Here is a 21,237-nt window from a genome sequence, read left to right on the forward strand (position 1 = left end):
CCGTTCTTGAGTTATAACATCTCTCTCTTTGATATATAAGATTATATATATTTTCCTATATATGCAATATCTGGGATATCAGCATTAATGTAATTATCAGAAGTGATTTTTTCGTGTATTTGTGATTTCCATCAAATTATAAATATCTCTGATTTAATGGAAATTTTCCAATATTTTTACAAAAAAGTAATGGTCTAAATATAATTCGAATGATAAATTTGGAAATTTTCAAACAAAATAAAATTCGTTAAAAATTCTATTAAAATCTTAAAAACATAGGAAGTCGCCGTTATATGGGGCCATACGAAGACGTGACCAGCATAGGCAACTGTTGTCATAGGCCATTATAGTATTCAAATACGAAACTTTAAAAAAATTCCGGAGAATAATGTAGCTAAAATCATCAAAATACCGAATACAGGGAGGTACCGATATATGGGGGCTATACGAAGACCTGGACCTGCATAGACAGTTTTATGTCATAGACAAGTACGAAATATGAAACAGCTCCGGTGAATAATGTTGCTAAAATCATTAAAATACCGAATATAGGGAGGTACCGTTATGTGAGGGTTTTTCGAAGAAGAGGGCCTGCATACGCAATATTTCTTCTATAACCTGTAGTATCATTACGAACTCTAAATGCGAAATTTGAAACAATTTCGGTGAATAATTTTGCAAAAATCATCAAAGTACCATTATATGGGGGCTATACGAAGACATGCACATGCATACACAATTTTTTGTCATAGGCTGTAGTGCCCATTAAGAACTTTAAATACGAAATTTTAAACAATTCCTGTTAATAATGTCAATAAAATCATTAAAATACCGAATATTGGGAAGTACTGTTATATGGAGGCTATACGATATGGTGGCCTATATAGACAATTATTTTCCAGGATGGTAAAGTACTTAGAAAGAACTTCTTGTGAAGATTTTCAGACGATTCCATTGGAAAATGTTGCTAAAATCATAAAATACCGAATATTGGGAGGTGCTTTTATAGTGGAGATATACGATATCGTTGATTGATATAGCCCATCTTCGAACTTGACCTGCCTACAGACAAAAGTCAGATCTGTGCAAAATCGTTTTTACTGTAGCGTGATTACAACAGGCGGACACACAGAATGACGAACTTAATATACCATCTATACCATATATGGTGGAGGGTATAAAAATGTTAAGACTCGTGTGAGAAGTACCAGGAAAAGTGGAAAATTGGACGACGACCTATTGAATACCTACAATCAGTCAGGAGAGTTTATATGCGATGAAAATGTTGTTTAAACATTAAACATTCTTAAAAGTAGTTTTAGTAGTTAGTTTAGTCGTTAGTTTAGTCAGTTTTTTTTTTTTAGTCAGTTAGTTTTTAGTCAAAACACCAAATTTAGAAAATTTTCAAAAAAAGTAACTAAAATCGGTCTGTTTTTTTTTTTAAATTGAAAAATTTTCAAAATTCTCTTTGTATTATACAGTTATTAAGAAGACAAATATATAATGCGATCAAAAAATAATTATTTCGGTGTAAAAAGAGCATATTTTCCCATAGATTTAAAATTTTGGTTTCAAGTGGAATGGAGAAATTATCCTGGGGACGGAATCAGTTCCAACTGATTTTGAATCCAAAATCAAATAACAACTTTAAATAAATCATTGTAATTTTTAAAAGAACTCTCTAATTAATTAATAATGCATTTAATTACACATGAAACATATAGATTTTTCATTAATCATATTTGCCCAAAGACAAAATATGTAAAACGATATTTTCCTCAACAACAATTAACCTCAGGAAATATGAAATTATTTGCTTTTGACTAATTAGCCATTGTTGTAAACCTTTATTTGGAATGTAAATAACAATTAAGCAATTACTTTCTGGCAATTGTAATTAATTTTATTTCTATTTTTCACTAATAGATCGTCTGCCTTACAAAAAAAGATGAAGCAAGTACATAATTTCACCTAACTACCTACAAACACAATACCTCTTCAAAGATATTCCATAATAGTATTAAAAAAACGGGGTAAACAAAAATTCAACAGGTTACGCAATGGTATACTTGAAACCACTTCTAAGATTTTATTTTTTGCGTTTTTGTTTTTTTTTTTTTTTTGTTGACCAACAAACGCACAGACGTAATCAAATCATATTGAAATTACTTAACAAAATAAAAGTACCAAAATAACAACAACAACATCAGCAGCAGCAAAAAAAAAAAAAAAAAAACTTTCAATTTCTGAAATCACCTAAACCAGACGATGGGGTATCGTTTTGCCATTTTTGGCTGGTTTTGTTGTTGTTGTTGTTGTTCACATTGTCTGTCATATTTGTTTAGAGTTTTGTTTGTCTTGTTTTTGTGTTTTTTCTAGTAATGTTTTATTGACGCACTGGGAGAAAGCCACACAAAATCACTGAAGATAATGCAATACTGTAAAGATTTCGAGACAAACAAAAAAAAAATAAAATACTAGACAGTGTGTTTTTGGTTTTTTGTTGTATTTCTCATTTCAGCGGCAACAAAAAATACCTAAACGCAACTAATTGCTATTTGATTTGACAAGAGCTTATTAACCACACTTGAAATGTGCAAAAAAAAAGAGATGACCATAAAATGAAGACTTAACATCATCTGCCTACTTCAACGCCACGCAGTACAAAGGAATGCCATTTATCGCAAATTGACAGCGATTCGTAATTATTTATTGTCACGATTTTACCCCAAATTTAACATAAATTGAAGAATTACGAATTACGAGTTAATTGGTTCAGCACGATGCAATTAATATTACAATTGCTATTATGTAATAGTCAATAGGTGTATAGAAATTAAAGGTACAGTTGTTGTATTGAGTTGGTTATGCTTGATATATAATTCAACATAACTAAAATCTATTAATAAATTCTTAATAACATAAGGAGATTGATAAGTTTATTTCTAATAAAAATAAGTCAAATTAACGGATAATACTCTGCAATAGGAAGTCTAAATGTCCAGCCTTTGGAAATGACATTACAATAAACTCATTGCGAATACAGAATGTTCGGAACAGTGGCAGGGGGAACAGGGGGTTTGTTTAACTGCAACACATAAGGTTGCGAGTTCAATACAGGCAGCAGAGAAAATAAAAAAATTAAAAATCAGTAAGTTCAGCCGGGCCGAACTTTGAATACCCATTTGGAACGAATTTGATAATTCTCAAAAAAATAAAATCCGTTAAAAATTCTGTTAAAATCGTAAAAATACCGAATATAGCCATTATATTGGGGTCTCTACGACGTGAACCTACATAGGCTTTGTTTGCCATAAGCCATTACCATATTCAAATTCGAAACTTGAAGTAAACGGTGAATAATGTAGCTAAAATCATCAAAATACCGAATATTTGGAGGTACCGTTATATCGGGGCTATATTAAGACCTGGACCTGCACAGACAATTTACTGTCACAGGCTGTAGCATCCATTATGAACGTCAAATACGACATCTCAAACAATTTCTGTGAGTATTGTACCTAAAATCGTCAAAATACCGAATATAGGGAGGTACTGACATATGGGGGCTATACGAAGACCTGGGGCTGCATAGACAATTTTCTGCCACAAACTGCATTCCCCATTACGAACTCTAAATACGTAATTCATCATCAAATTACCGAATATAGGGACATTCCGTTATATTGGGGCTATACGAAGACGTGGACCTGCACAGACAATTTTTGGTCTTAGCCTGTAGTATCCATTACGAACTTTAAATACCAAATTTGTAACGATTCCGGTGAATAATGTCGCTAAAATCAACAAAATACCGAATATAGGGAGGTACCGTTATATGGGAGCTATACCAAATCGTGGACCTACATGGCCCATTTTCAATATCAAAAGTGGGGCAGACATAATATGCATTTGAGTAAAATGTTATCAATCTACTTCAAATCGTTCGGAAGCTAGTGATTTCCGTAGATGGATAGACGGACGGACATTGCTAAATCGACATAGAATTTTATGCTGATCAAGAATATATATACTTTGTGGGGTCTAAAATGTATATTTCGAGGTATTACAAACGGAATGACAAACTTAATATACCCTCCATACTATGGTGGAGGGTATAAAAATAATGGTCGTATCTGCTAAATTCCACATTGTTTGGGCTGATATTAAACTTTTGGGGCACAAAAAAGGCAAATCGGACGAAGATATATATGGGAGCTATATCTAAATTTTTGACCGGACGAACGGACGCACAGGCGGACAAACGGATGTACATGCATAAATTGACACAGAATGTTATTCTAAGCAGATAATCAAAAGGAACTATGGGGCTACCTCGTTTCCTTTTGCCTGTTACAAACAAATGCACAAAGACATAATACCCTGACCACAGTGTCGGGTAGGATATAAACAGCCAACGTTCGATTATTTTAAAATATTACGACTTCTGTTATGAATTTTCAAACTCTTGACCCTCTATGGAGTGGGTTTGGAAAAAATGGGCCAAATTTCATCCATTTCGTATTGGACCTAAATTGGATAACAAGCTGTAAAGAATCGCTGAGTTGTTTCGCAATCTATGACAGATAAAAGTATTGAAAATTTTGTCCCTTTGTGGGTGGGGTACCAGAAGTGGTTTGCCGACATCTATCTTCACAACAGATCTTGGATATTTAAAATTTTGAGCATATGTGGGGGAGGTACCAGAGGAAGTGGACTGATATATTCCGTCTTACTACCAGATTTTGGGTTCATAAAAATAGTAGGATATGTGAAATTTGAAGACAATAGGATTCTCACATCATATTTTTTAAGATTTAAATTATTCAAAATTTTGACCCTTCGTGGGAGAGGCACTTGACGGAGTGGACCAATATTATCCATTTTGGCACGAGACCTAGAACTGACGCAAATATTAGGATTTGTTAAATTAGATTATTGCTTCCCTTTCTGTGCGGAAAAAAATATTTTTCTTGCAAATGTCGACCATTTGTGTGGGAGGTACCAGAAGGAGTGGGCCGATTTTGCCCATCTTAACACCCGACCTTGGATTAATATAAATATTGGGATGTCTGAAATTTGAAGACAATTGGACTCTTACTTCACATTTTATAAGAGTTGTAATTATTCAAAATTTTGACCCTTTGTGGGGGAGGTACTTGATGGAATTGACCTATATTGACCATTTTCACACCTGACCTAGCACTGACGCAAATGTTAGAATGTGAAAAATTGGAGCAAAATTAGATTATAATTTCTCTTTCTGTGCAAAAAATATTTTTTTTTTTGAAAATTTCGACCTTTTGTGTGGGCCGATATTGCCCATCTCCGAACTCGATCTAAGTTTGACAAAAATATTACAATGTACCAAGTTTGGACCAAATCGGATACTCCCTTCGAGAGTTATAGTGCGCACCAGCCAGCCAGACAGACAGACGGACGGTCGCACATGGCTAGATCGACTTCAAATGTTCTGAAACGCACTTGGTCCTAAGAGACATAGGGTGTAAAACCATTATTTTGACTAGGCACGTTTTGACCGTATCACATTGTATTTACCCTCTGTAGCCATATGGCTGAGGGTATAAAAAGTGCTTTGACAGCAAAAGAAGACAACAGCTGGTCTTACACAATAGTATAGACTATGAAATCATTCGCTTCATGTCTATTCTCTTAAATACCTTAGAATAATTTACCGAATTCAATACAAATTATAGAGTACTAAATATTAATGGATGCGTGTCAAAAGTTATTTGTTACAATTGAACTCGGCTATTTACGTCCCCATTGACATTGCCCTAGTTAACCCTTTCGTTTCAGTCAAATAGATAGAATCAATAGAATAAAGTGATTTCGTTTAATATTAAATTAAAGTACGTATATGTTCATATGTATTTTTGTAACGGTATTCGAGTAGACGAATTTTGATTGTTGGTTAGAGATTGCATGATGTCGCAGGACTCTCGTTTATTACTGTAATTAAATGGCTATTTTTGTTAAGTAGCTAGAACAATTAAAATAAGAAAAAAATAGAATTTTTTTTAATCATGAAAGGTTTAACTGTTCTTACCTTGGTCGTCTGATTGTCAAATGTTGAATTTTTAAATTTAATCCTTGGAAAAAAATCATTTTTAATCAATGTAGACCAAGCATGTCACTGACACCAATGAAAATTTTCATTGCATATTAAATATTATTTTTTTTTTAATTTGTTATTTAAATAAACAAACGTTAGGTTGAGGTTAAGTGAAGTACGTTAAGTTAAATTTCCCATGAATGGTCAACATGATTGTCCTTGGAAAGTAAAAACATCATGACCTAGGGCATAGTATTCCCCCTGTCTCATTCTCTTTGTAGAAGTTGTAATAAATTTAATTATATTCATAAATTTCTATTTTGTGTTGTGTGTGTGTGTCTGTGGATTTCTCTTCAAGGAGATGAAAAGCGAAATAGACAAAAATGTTGATTGTTAAAGTTTGAAAATAAATTGTTTTTTATTTGTTTGAGATTGTTGCTGTTGTCATGGTTGCCGTCCGTCCATCCAACCAATCTAAAGAATTTTCCTTCTACTTTTTTTTGCAAATATTCTGTGACTTTTCAACATTAATAACTTTAAAGTCAATATGACATGGCATTCAGGACTTTTAAGTGCCAAACTTTTGTCTTTTAATGTTTTCTAAGCTTTATGGCGTTTTCGGTTTCTTATGCTTTCCAAGAATCGCTTAACTTGTGTAATTGGTTGTTTCAAAGTGTATGTTTGGCACATGATGACGATGACAATGGCAATGATATTGAAGGTTTTTTCCTAGAATATGCCGGAAAGATATTGATTTAAAAATCATTGTTTCCTTTTTCGTTTTAATGGCCAATTGTGTTGCTACCATGTGTCTCCGTTTTTATCTATGAAACCATTTAACAAATAACTGATTATTATGTGATAAGGTTTAACCTTTGAAAATGTGGCAACTCTCGTCAACTCGGGAACCTGATTCTTAATACCAGACACCACACCATGTTGCAAGGTATTATATCTATTTTTATACCCTACGCATGGAGGGTATATTAAGTTCTTTATTCCGTTTGTAATTCATCGAAATAATAATTGTAGACTTTCGATGTCCGTCCGTCCGCCTTTCCGTCTGTTATAATCACGCACAGATCATATAACTTTACCCCTCCCCCCGGGGAGGAATTGTTTAAAATTCGTCATGGGCATGCAAGTCTACGTCTTCATATAGCCCCAATATAACGGCACCTCACTTCATTCGGTACGGTTCGGTAAAAAAAAAACAAAACATGTAGAACCACTTCTTCGCATATCCTCATAAAATGGTTTTCCTTTGAGCGGTATTTTTCGACTTATTTTTTCAAGTTCCTTCAAAATGGTGGACGGTATTAAAAGTTCGGCTCGACTGTTTTTTTACTTAGAATATGTCGTAGCCAAACGATCACTATAAACACTTTAAATCCAATCCTACTTCATTGTGATCCAGAATTCAGATTGCTTCTCAATTTCAAACTTTTATGAGAAATTTTTTGAATACCTAATAGTCTGACAGATGACATACATTTGTCCAAATGCCGTCGGCCTTATTGGCCCAAAGGAAACTTTTTTGGGGGACTGTATGGTAATATTAAAAAAAAAATCGACCAAAATACACAAAGGGCGGTTTCCAATATATTAATGTATATTTCTAATTTAGAGGTTATTATAACATTAACCATAACATTGTTTGAAAAACTACAGATATATTGTTTGACGTAGACATCACATAGCGGTATGTCCCGATGTTCAGTATATGGTGGTTTTGATCATATTGGCCAAATATTTACCAATTACCAAAAAAAGGTGTACCAATTACGAACTCCAAATATCAAATTTGAAAACATTCCCGTGAAAAATGTGACACAAATCATGAAAATACCGAATATCTGCAGGTACATTTATATGAGGTCTATATCAAAACTTGGACCTAATTGTACAAGTTTCCGCAAAGATGTTTCCTACATATTGGGAATGCAAACTGCCAAATTGCAGCGAATACCGCTTAAACTGATTTCTATGCCCTCCCTTGGAAATTATTGTACCATGCTGTCATACATCAACCCTATCTCCCAAACTAGATTCTCATAGAACATTTCTAGTTATAAACTCATAATTCAAATGGTAAATTTAGTGCATTCTTGACGATCATATTAAATTTTAAGATTTTAACACATATGTACCAAATGTAGTACATTTTTGTATTTTTGGTACACTTACTAAGTGAATTTCAGAATTGGTTCGTCTATCCTAAATATCAAAGGACCTCATTCCAATTTTAAGATTTCCAACTCTTTCCCTTCCCTAAACAACAATTTTATTGCAATTTAGTAATTTTCGCACTTTGTTTGCACATATTCCCAAAACCACCTCCATATCTCGACCTAACCTCACAAAAATTGACTACAATACCAAATTTCAGACTTTTAACTTTATCCCTTTGTCAAATTCCAAATTAAGTACCAATTAAAACTTTTCGTAATGCTAAAGTTCATAATTACAAAGCCACCTTTAATATTTCTAAATTCCAGCTCTATCCATTCACCCAAACCCAAAATGTGCCAAATTTAGTAACATTTAGTACAGTTCTTACAGTTAGGGCTCATTTCCAAATCCCTCCCCTTATATAAACCCTACTTCTCGAACTTAATTCTTATACCAATTGCCATACCAAAATTATACCAATTTTGGATTTTAAAACAGAATTTGGCAAAACCAAAGAAGAGAATATTAAATAGCATGTTATAAATGATAGTTTTCAATCTATAATTATTAGATTGAATGTTATAGTCAATGGTTCTATCAATACTTTTCATTTAAAAACATATTTACGCACTCCGTGGCGCTCTCTCCTCAGGCGTGTCGATTAGCTTCAATTGTGTGATCAGTAATTTTTTCTGTTTTTGGTTCATCTGAGCCCACAAATATTTTGCGATCATCTTTAAAAGCAAAAGTACCCTCTGAGAATTCATAGATTAGATTCATCTATATGATTTGCTTGACTATGATATTTGGCTATATTCGTCAACGAAATCAGTATAAAAAAAAAGAAGTTCACCTTTTGTATATTTCGGATACCGCCTGTATGTAATGCTGGTATTTTTACACAAAAGTATTGGTCCATTCTACTTGCTGTCCTTAACTCTAATTTCATGCGAGATTTCATGTCCTTTGGTTTCTATTTGTGAACTTTATAACGGCTGCAAAATCAGGAACATTTTTGTTGGTCAATTTTAACCCCCAAATATATTGCGGATATCTTTAAAACCAGTAAAGAAAGTCCTAAAGTCGGGCGGGGCCGATTTTATGATACCCTACACCGCTTTGCTAATTTAGTTGAGCTCCACTTAATAATTAAAAGTTTTTATGGGAGGATTCAATCATACACTCTATGATTATAATTATAATTTAAAACTCAAAGGACTAAATATGCCGAAGCATTTGTATCTTTTAAATTCTGACTTGTATTGCCCATTTGGTGCGAAATTAATTTGAAATCAGATAAAAATATATACGGGAACTATATCCAATCTGAACCGATCTCGATAAAATTTGGCAAAGATATTTCTGAGCTGTATTTGATATATTTCCCTGAATATCGTTGTTACGGAGTGCATATTACGGCTGTAGGTAACAAATACAACAAATCGGATGAACAATATATATGGGAGCTATAACTATATCTGAACCGATCTTCACCAAATTTGGCATACTACCTTCTAGACTAAATTCGGTCGTATGTGCCAAATTCCATCCCATTTGGACAAATATTAGACGTTTGGAAGAAGTTATATATGGGAGCTATATCCAAATATGAACCGATCTCGATAAAATCTAGCAAAGGTATTTCTGAGCTGCATTTGATATATTTCCCCAAATATTGTTGTTACAGAGTGCATATTACGGATGCGGAGGACAAAAATAACAAATCGGATGAATAATATATATGGGAGCTATCGCTATATCTGAATCGATTTCGATAAAATTTGGCACTTATTTTCAGGCCTAATTTGGTTGTATGTGCAAAATTCCATACTATTCGGGCTGATATTACACGTTTGGTGCACAATAAAAGGCAAATCGGACGAAGATATATATGGGAGCTATATCTAAATTTTTACCGATTATCTCCAATTTCAATAGGGTTCGTCCTTGGGCCAAAAAAATGTTGTTTGCAAAATTTCATCTCAATCGGATAATAAATGCGACCTGTACTTTATTTACAAAAATACATGGACAGACGGACGGACGGACATGCATAAATCGACTCAGAATGTGATTCTATGCAGATCATCAAAAGGAACTATGGGTCTATCTCGTTTCCTTCTGCCTGTTACAAACAAATGCACAAAGACATAATACCCTGACCACCTTGTGGTGTAGGGTATAAAAATGTGTACCAATTACGAACTCCAACCAACGACATTGCCGTGAAAAATGTGACATAAATCATGAAAATATCGAACATCAGGAGTTTAGTTTTTTTTCCGCAAAGATGTTTCCTGCATATTGGAAACGCAATCTGCCTCTTTGACCTACCTTGGAGGTTATTGTATCAAGCTTCCATATATCAACCTTACTTCTCAAACTTGATTCTCATAGAAAATTGCTAGATTTTTAAACATAAGTCCAAATGGTACCAAATATAGTTCATTTTTGTAATTTTGGTACACTTATAATTCGGATTTAAAAAAACCCTTTGTTTCGAATATTCTACACAATGTCAAAGACCCATACTCCAATATATATCAAATTTACATTTTCAAACCTTCGCTAAATACTTACTATTTTAATACTTATTCCCAAAACCACCATCATATCTAAAAAAAATCAGATTCCTAACAAATACCAAATTTAGTACCATTAACGTTTGAGTTCACCTTTAAATCTTAACCCTTCACACAAACATTGACCTCATAAATTCCGGCTCCATCACCCAAACCCAATTTGTACCAAATTTAGTAAATATATGTTAGAAATGGACTTTTACATATATATTTTTTAAACTCCTTAATTTTTATAAAGAAATTCTGTTTTGTCCTTAAGCATTAAAGTTTATTACTTATAATATGATTTTCCCTATTAAGAGGAAAAAACATTGCAAATTTTATAAAACATTTCTAAAAATAAATTTTATTTTCCAAAAGTATATAATAACTTTATCTCTGTGTTGCAGTTGATTAATGTTATATACTCAGTCCACAAAGACGTCAAGCGAAGTCATGCTTTATTAACCCCTTAACGTTCGTCCAAGCACATGTCAACTTTCCACAAAATTATAACTGTAGCCTATGAACTAATTTTGCATAATTAATCAATGTCCCAAAGCCACGAAGAAAACCTCAGCAACTGTTCAACTACAACACTTCCTGTTTCATTACAACAATAACAACAAAAACACATTATTAATAACATTCCCTTTGGGCTATATTAAAATATTATAATTTTTTCTTCTTCTTCATCTTCTGGCTTTATTATGAAAACAAAACAAACAGTAACAACGAAAGGAAAAAAATTAATAACAATCTGCATACTTTTAAATTTTATTCGTCTCACTTTGATTGGAGCTGCTTCTACATGTGTGCCACCAACAAGAAAGTTATCGGAGAAACGAGAGGCTGAGGCTGCGTCTGAAAGTGAAAATCTTATGTAACAATTTGTGGCGATTATGAAATTTCTGTTTATAGATTTATAATTTCTTTTTTATTCATTCATCAATTGAACAGCGGTAGGCAACAGCAGCTACCCCACCACTCGCTCAGACACTTGCCAACAGCCATTGGAGTGGACTCTTTTGAACCTGATTGAGACTGTTGGTCACTTACTCACTACGTCGCACAAGTTGGCACTCGGCGGGTAGGTCGGTCATAATGAAAGTGCCCCGACCACAATGTGGTGTTAATAAATAAACCTACCAGAAACTACCATCAAAATCAATTCGAAGGTGGGGACAACCTTTCAGCGCCTTCCTCTTCTTCTTCTGTTTTTTTTTTTGTTTTTGTTATCACACAGAAGAATTTATAACAACAAAAACCTTTTTCTTTACGCTTGTTGTTGCTGTTCGTTTTCCTATTTTTTCGGTTGATACAAATAAATCAGAAATAAAGAAAGAAAGAAATAACAACAACCTGTTTCTTTTCACTGCTATTTTTTAACGGAAAGTGATGTTGTGATTTGTTTTGTATTATTTTCGCGGTTATCATACTGTGACACAGTGGTGATGGTAGAAAACGCTGTTTTTACTCAAAAATTATTGGTTGTAGTATTTGTATGATCCATACCAAAGTGTGATTCTATATAAAGACTACTAATTACTGCGGTTTTTAATGGCTAACAATATTTATAACAAGTAAAAAGGGCTTTAACTGTTTATATCCTCCAACACTATGTTTATTAAAGTGAAATAAAATAATTAAAGGAGTACAATACGTTAATCTAGAATATCAATCCGTTTTTTAACCCAAATAGCGAAACCCATATTATCATCTAATTTGGTTGAAGATTCTGGCTGATGCCTTCAAAATACCGAAATTAGCTGTAAATTTGAAATGTATGTATCGGGGTCACTGCCTGTGTGTAGGGACAAAAAAGGTACGGAAATTAAGGGCCGGTAACGCGGACCGTGTCAGCTAGTAGTCTGTATAAGTCTTTATTAAGTATTTTACGCAAGGAGTTAATTTAACAACTGAAAACCCTAAAAGTCAAATTAAAGCTGAGAGGAGTAAAACAACCCAATGTGGACCTAAACATAAAACTCTTACCATACGAAGTAATGTGTTGAAGATGAACCTGTAGAACTAGTTATTGGTCCTGCAGATAGGATGTGATACATGGATTTTCCTATCTCGCCGAGCTAAGTCAATCTAGATATGTGTATCTGTCCGTCCGCCTGTCCATGTTAATTTGTAGTCTCTCTACAGGTCGGAATTTTGGCCCGATTCCCACTGAATTTTGCATGGATGTGGGGTTAGGCCAGAAGAGAAAAAAATCCTCAATTTGCAGTTGCTCCACATGTCGCAGTTATAGACCAATCTATATTTGAAAGAAATTGTTTCTGATTCTGATATTTTTTACCAATTCGGATTGGTCTCTTGTCAGAAAAGGACAAAATCAATGCAAATCGCTTAAAAATAAGTCAATAAGAAAAGGAATATTTTTGTGACTTTTTTTTTTTTTTTTTTTTGTTATTTATTTGTCATATTTTTTCCCATAAGATTTTTTTTACTTTGACTTCCAACATTGAATTATACATTTTGTAATATTTTTTCACCTGAGAACGCTATGTGTTGGAGTATTTTATTCAGATCGTAATTATCGTGCAAGGCTTCAAAAAAAATTAAAATTTTTCTGATTTTTCAGTTGCTCTTTCCAATCCAGATTGCCTATTGCACAATATGATAGATTTTTATACCTTCCACCACAGTAAGTTTGTCATTCCGTTTTTAACACCTCGAAATATACAGTTTAGACCCCATAAAGTGTAAATATTCTTGATCAGCATAAAATTATATATCGATTTACCGATGTCCGTCCGTCTGTGGAAATCACTCTAGCTTCCGAACGAAATGAAGTGGGTTGATAAAAATTTACTCAAATCTGTATTATGTCTGCAGGACTTTTGGTATTGAAATGGACCATATAGATCCACGTCTTCGTATAGCCACCATATAACGGTACCCCCCGATATTCGTTATTTTGATGTTTTTAGGAACATTATTTACCGGAATTATTTAAAATTTTGTATTTGAAGTTCGTAATGAATACTACAGCCTATGCCAGAAAATTGTCTGTGCAGGTCCATGTTTTTTCGGTATTCTGAAGATTTTAGCTACATTATAAACAGATATTTTTCAAGTTTCGCATTTGAATATTGCAATAGCCTATTACAAAAGTTGTCTATGAAGGTCCACGTCGTCGTATAGACCCTAACATACGGCTACATTCGGCATTTTTAAGATTTTAACAGAATTTTCATATTATTGTTTTGAAAATTGCCAAATTTGTACCAAATGGTGGAGGGTATTCAAAGTTCGGCCTGGTCGAACATACAGCTTTTTTATATTTTTTTTTTCTAAAATGTTTAAGCACACATCCAAATCTTTTATTTCAAATGCAAACATTTTCTACGTAATTTGAAATCAAGGCAAATCTTTACACCATTGAAACACTGTGCCATTTTGTGGTTGTGATGACGCACTTGATCTTTATAAATGCACTTTATTGTTGTGTTGAAAAGCATGGCATCGTTCCCATTGTATTTTGATTGGAATTACATATTTTCTAATTTATTTGAAAGGTTCCTTTGGGCATTTATTGAGACCACTTGAATGCCTTTAGTTACATAAGAATTATTTTGGAATGATGGGTCTTTTTAATTTGTTTTGGAGAATGTGTGAATGTGAGTGCTTTGGGCTGTGATTGAAAGTGAAAAGTATAAGTGCCGGAAGTGTTACAAGTACTTGAACAATTACATTTTATTTACTTGATAATAAGAGAGTAAAAACCGCTTTTTGAACATGCAATAGCAATTTTGAACCCCACGTGTTTGTAGTCTTACTACTTTAAAGATACAAAATGTTGTCTATGTCAATGAGACTGCAAAATTATATGTATGATGATTTTTTAAGAACTCCATAATAGACTTTTTTTTAAAATAGCGAAATATTGGGCACGCAGCTGGCTAAGGCCTTCTAACTATAATCCACAGGCACAACATAAGAGTCATTCTTCAAAAACTGAATTTAAAACTTCATTCCAAATCAACCATTAAATCCATATCACCAAAGATTTTTTCACCCAGCCTAAAAATATACTTTAATTTAACTGATTTTTTTACTTTACATTTTTGTGGTGCCAACGGTGGTGGCCTGCACAATAAATACTTAAAAGGATTTTCATATGTTTTCCTTTCATCTTTCGCTCTCTCGAGGCCATGGTATATTCAATTTTGTGACCACTTAACCACACCAAAACCAAATGGGACAGAGTCGTTTATCCCATAGTTGCAATATGACGTTCTCAATTTTTGCACGTTTGAGGTCACTCTGTTCGAGTTCGTCTGTCTGTGTATTTGTCGGTCGGCCAGTCAATCAATAAACGTTTATTTTCACTATAGCGATATGCACATGCATTCTTTTGCCCTCTTCCATTGCTTTTGTTGTTGCTGCTACTGTTGTTGTCGAATATAACAAATTATTCATTGTGAAATTGTATTCCTGAATAAGCAGAAATATTGGGACCCGTTCATGTGCAGGCAAACTTCGGAAATTGGAAAATATTGTAAACGGAAGTTATTTGTAAAATGTAAAAATTGAATAAAAATAAATGAATAAATCGTTTTCAAAGTGAAATTAATGAAAATGTAGGGAAGAAAAATATTATTTAGCGTACGGCGAGTAAGGTGAACATCATTCCAAAGTATAAACGCGGAGGACATGGTTCTAGAATTTATATTCTTCAAAGGAAGATGTATATGGGCGGCTGTGGGAAATTTTTTAAGAATTTATGCTCCTTCTTTACCTTGCTAAAAATCTTATTGTATTTTTTTTAATCATTGTCTAGATTCTGGCTCGAATTGCTCCCGCTTGTCATGGTAAGAATAGTGCCACCTTTTTCGGGTCAAAATATTTCCTTAACTCCAAATACATTAAAATTAGCTTGGAATCACAATAACCTTTTCGGGACAAAAAATTACAGTCCTATCGAATCTCTTTCAAAAAAAGAAAAAAATTTAAATGGTACCATAAATTGTACTGCATTTTTTTCCAAAAGTAAAATAGAGGTTTTGGAGAGAATCAAAGAAGAGGTGGAATTTACTTCGTTTAACTCTCTTTATACCCTACACCACATAGTGGTAAAGGTATTATGTCTTTGAGCATTTGTTTGTAACATGGAGAAGGAAGCGAGATAGACCCATAGTTACTTTTGAAGATCTCCATAGAATCACTTTCTGAGTTGATTTATGCATGTCAGTCCGTCTGTCCGTCCGTCTGTCCGTCCGTCTGTCCATGTATTCTTGTGAACAAAATGCAGGTCGCATTTATTATCCGATTGAGATGAAATTTTGCACAAGCCATTTGTTTGGCCCAAGGACGAACCCTATTGGAGATAATCAGTAAAAATTTAGATATAGCTCCCATATATATCTTCGTCCGATTTGCTTTTTATAGTGCAATATCAGCCCGAATAGTATGGTATTTTGCACATACAACCAAATTAGGCCTGGAAATAAGTATGCCAAATTTGATCGAAATCTGTTCAGATATAGCTATAGCTCCCATATATATTGTCCATCCTATTTGTTATTTTTGTTCTCCGCAGTCGTAATATGCACTCTGTAACAACAATATTTGGGGAAATATATCGAATACAGCTCAGAAATATATTTGCCAAATTTTATCGAGATCGGTTCAGATTTGGATATAGTTCCCATATATATCTTTATCTGATTTCAAATTAATTTTGCACCAAATAGGCAACACAAGTCCGAATTTAAAAGATGCAAATACTTCGGCATATTTAGTCCTTTGAACATTAAATTATAATTATAATCATAGCTTGTGTGATTGAATTCTCCCATAAAAACTTTTAATTGTTATGTGGAGCTCTACTAAATTAACAAAGTGGTGTAGGGTGTCATAAAGTCGGCCCGACTTTAGGACTTTCTTTACTGGTTTCATTAAATTCTGATTACAGATTTTTAAAATCATTGAAGATTTCAAAATTTTCACTGGTACTCGCTAGGCCCAATGCAGGTCACGATTTAGTCCATGCATCGCAAGACGTAGACCAGGCAAGTAACTAAGCAATATCGGGTATTCCCTTCCCGGACCTTACTCACAAAAAATAAAACCACGAACATTGTTTCCAATAACAATTTTGAGTTGAAACTCTACCTGATTTGATTTAACGGAATTATGACACTTTCTAATATCAATTAATTTAACATGTATTCACAAGAAAATAAGCTTAAAATAGCATAAACCTGCGGATCGGTGAAATATTGCTACTTTGAATGTTCTTATATGTTTTAAGCGATATCTTCAAACGGAATTAAAAATTTGAAATTTCTTCAGGGTACGCAAACTTTTGACTGCCATATGTAGGATGGCATTAGCTCTATATTATTAATTTCCAAACAATTCAAAATTTTTCAAGTTATGGTCCAATTCACCCTCCAAACATTAACCGATGAACATTCAAATTCCTGTCTAATACTTTTACCACGTGTAAAATTCCGCGTGTACACAACTGCAAAATCAAGAAATATTTTGGTAGATCGAAAAATGATCATGTGTAAAATTCGTGTAAAATTCCGCGTGTAAAATACCACGTGTAAAATTCCGCATGTGAACAACTTCAAAATCAAGAAATATTTCGGTAGATCGACTCAGCCCTAGGAGATATGGACTAGTATTTCCAGGTGTTCGATAGTGTTGTCGGGTATACAAAAATATTTTTAATTTTGAGAATAAAATGTTTTCAATCCGCATATCCATGGTTTAATTTCCAATCTATGGTTTCATTTCAAACTTGTCAGTACAAATAGATTTAAAAAAAAATAATCGTAATTTTTTCGGCTAAGAGCATTGTTTGATAAAAACAAGTTTTTAATCGTCACCATGGCAAAGTTTCTCATACCATAATGACGTTTTTATCGAAAGGCGCTCGAAAGTATGCATCATATTTAAAGATATATTACCTAGCATAACACCTGTACAAAGTGTTATACATAAACGGTGATGTGTTTAGTAACCAATTTTAATAATAATGGTATTTTGGGTTTTTAAATGGGCTAAGTCGATTTCTGTTCATAAAAAAACTGTATCTTAAGAAGTACACCTTTTTTGAAATTTGTAAAATGAGAATCATGTAACCGAAAACGATCATGTAAAAATATTTTGGAAGACTGAATATCACGATCTTTTTGGATTTGTCTTGATTTCTTTAAATTAACGCACAAAATTAATTCGTTTAATTAATTTGAAAAACCTCCCAAAAACATCGATTTATATAAATAATTAAAATTATAATATTTTAATAAATAAGAAATTTTAGATTTTTTGAGAATATGAAAAAATATAAAATGTTGGGATTCAAAAATGTTTCGGATGTTTTTGGAATTGTTTTATTTAAATTCACTTAAATAGCCATTTATTTATTATTTATTTATTTTGAATGAACTAAATGATCTTTCAAAAATAAGAAAACTTGAATTTTTAATGATATTTAATATAATATAAAATCATGAAATTCAATAAGGTTCATAATGTAATTTTGCCTGAAACAGCGGATTTTTTTATTTTTTTAATATTTAAATTGGTATAGAATCACTGATTGAACTTTTTGTACTTCTTCCTTTGCAAAAAACATGAGTCTGATATATTCAATAATTTCCCCTTAAAAATATGTTGGCTATTTTATTAAGAATATTTTTTTTCAAGGACTTACTGTTGAATAATTCTATATACAGGGTGAGATGAAAAAACTGCAACAAAGTCAAACGCCATAAGTTTTATATATATATTTTTTTAAATTTTATTGAATGAAAGCAAAAAAATATTGGAAAGCATCAAATTTAAATTAAGTTTATATGTGTTCGAATTGGTCACCATTGGCAATGGTGATCGAATTGGTCACCATTGTCACACTCTGCCCGAATATTGTTCTGCAGTATTTTGGCCCATTCCCGGCAAAGCGCTTCCAGACGCAATAGTCCAACGGATTGGTATCCGCAGATTTTGGTAACCATTGTGCGCTGGAAATGAAGCGAAGAACTTCATTTTGTAACCATTCTTGGGTGGCGCGTGCTGAGTGCGATGGTGCTGTGTCCTGTTGGAATGTCCAAGGTCTGCAACCATAATGTTTGTAAGTTCTTGCACTTTTTGGAATATCGACGGCTTTACCCGGAGCTCATTTTTCAATATTTGCCGAATGGTATATTGCGATATATTCAGCTCACGAGCCATTTTTCGGCCACTGCGACGCGGTTTCGATCAAGTCATTTCTTTACTGTTCGAACCATTTCTGCTGATGTTGATGTTTTCTACCGTCCACTTCCTTGACGTCGGGCTATTGTAACGAGCGATGGTACGAGACACAAAAGATTTATTTACTTTTCAATGCTGGAGTGCTCTAACGATAGCCACTTGTGGTTTTCCAGCCAAATATAAAGAAATCACACTATCACGACTGAATTCCATCACGAATAACTTTTTTCTGGAAAATTCTCACCAAAATGCTTTTGTATGCTTATAAACAATGTAATGAGCTGTCATTGGAGTAATTTTAACAGCAGTCAGACGAGTGGCTTAGAAATGACAGCAGTCTGAAGTTGTTGCAGTTTTCTCATCTCACCCTGTATTCTATGGGAATATTCACTGATTTATCTATATAATAGAAAATTATTTATTTTTTATTATTTATTTTTTTTTCATGATACCAAATATGTGTATAGGTGTCATTGACATATGCAAATAAAATATAATAAAAACTAAATAATCGTTCAATATGTTTAGACATGTAAACCGTAGTTTTTCTCAAATTTTAATTTGATTTGCTACAGTTATACATTGTATGAAATTGTCAAATTATTGTTTTTCGTCGATGAAATTTCATTTTCTTTATTTTATTTTATTTTTTTATTTTATTACACTATTCTGCATAAAATAACAACAACAACTTATATTTGGAACTTTAAAGTAGAATATATAAAACAAACGAAAAAAACATCGATGTATATGAAACATAAAATATAGAAAATTCACGAAATATTTGATAAGGAGTTATTGTCCACTAGATGTTTTTAAAAAATGTAAAACAGTGTAAATAATTGAAAAAATATGTTATAAATATTGTTTTTCTTGTTTTTCAAATTTTCGCTTGTTTGCCTTTCATCAACATTGAAAATATTATGGCAATTGTATTTCAGATTTAAATTAGATTTTTTGCTATTTTTAATATTTTTATTGGGTCAAATAAATATAAAAATGGCAATATATATTTAAGCGATATTGTTGATATATATGAAAATATAAGAAAAAAATCCCCTCTGCCTCATTCCGTTTAAACTATCTTTAATGAGTTTATTTTTCTTGTTAACAGCCTGAGGTATTTAACGGCCATAATTGGTGAAGGTTATTTTTATCGATTTTTAGCATTACTTATTAAATTCACTCTATAAAAAAATATGTAAAAAAAGCGAATGTATTCTTACTAACTGTGTAAATATGTATACTTTAATTGCACTTAGCCTCAAGTGTTATTGTTTTCCTTTCAATGTTTTGTTTTTCTTTTCCATTCCACGAAATGTAAAAATACAATAAAAAGTGAAAAAAAAAACATCCGGATTTGTTGGTACGTTGTCAGCCCTACTTCCAAATTGTCGAAGCACACCCCCACTCTGGCATGGAAAAACGCCAATAGCGAGGATAGACAGAGCAAAACAAGTATCCATTGCCGATTCAGCTGACGACGACGACGAAACGACAATGTTTAAAATTTTATTGTAATAAATGAGGCCACAACGAAAAACACATTTTAGTTGGTTCTGAAAACGATTAAAGTGTACGTTAATAGGCACATACAGTCTTGGGTCGTTACATGAGAACGTGGGAGGCAATTATGGGCTTGTAAGGCATTGAAATATAGAATTTTTGATTCATTATATTCTCACTCTTACAACTATAGAGTAGTTTCAAGACGAAATAAAAAAATGACATTTTATATAAGTTGGGATGAAATCAGTTTGGGACATTTGGAGTCGATCTAACCATATCCGTGGGTGCACAAGGGAAGCAGTTTGGCACGAACTTTGTACATCGTATTATTAATATCAAGCTTAGAATGAGTTCGAGGATGAGCAATATCGATCATACTTTTGGGGGATGTACCAAAACCTCGAAGCTATTGAAGAAATCGTTACTATCGTAGAAGCTTATATTAAGTATCAGGTCTAGCTAGAGTGTGGAAAGTGGATTTAGAAATGCTGGATATTTCAAGATATATGATTTATCTTATACAATCCGTTTCTGACCTAACTCAACACAACATAATATTTCCATAAAGCTTATGTCAGCTAAGAAATAAGAAAATATGTTCCCACTGTTTTTGGTGCGCTTATTTTCGCCAATATTAAACTAAGTGTTAAGATGTGATATTTTTGGGGCATACTCTCGGATCCACGGCTAAATCCA

Source organism: Musca domestica, unplaced genomic scaffold (assembly GCF_030504385.1).
Source record: "Musca domestica strain aabys unplaced genomic scaffold, Musca_domestica.polishedcontigs.V.1.1 2, whole genome shotgun sequence".
In the NCBI taxonomy this organism is placed as follows: domain Eukaryota; kingdom Metazoa; phylum Arthropoda; class Insecta; order Diptera; family Muscidae; genus Musca; species Musca domestica.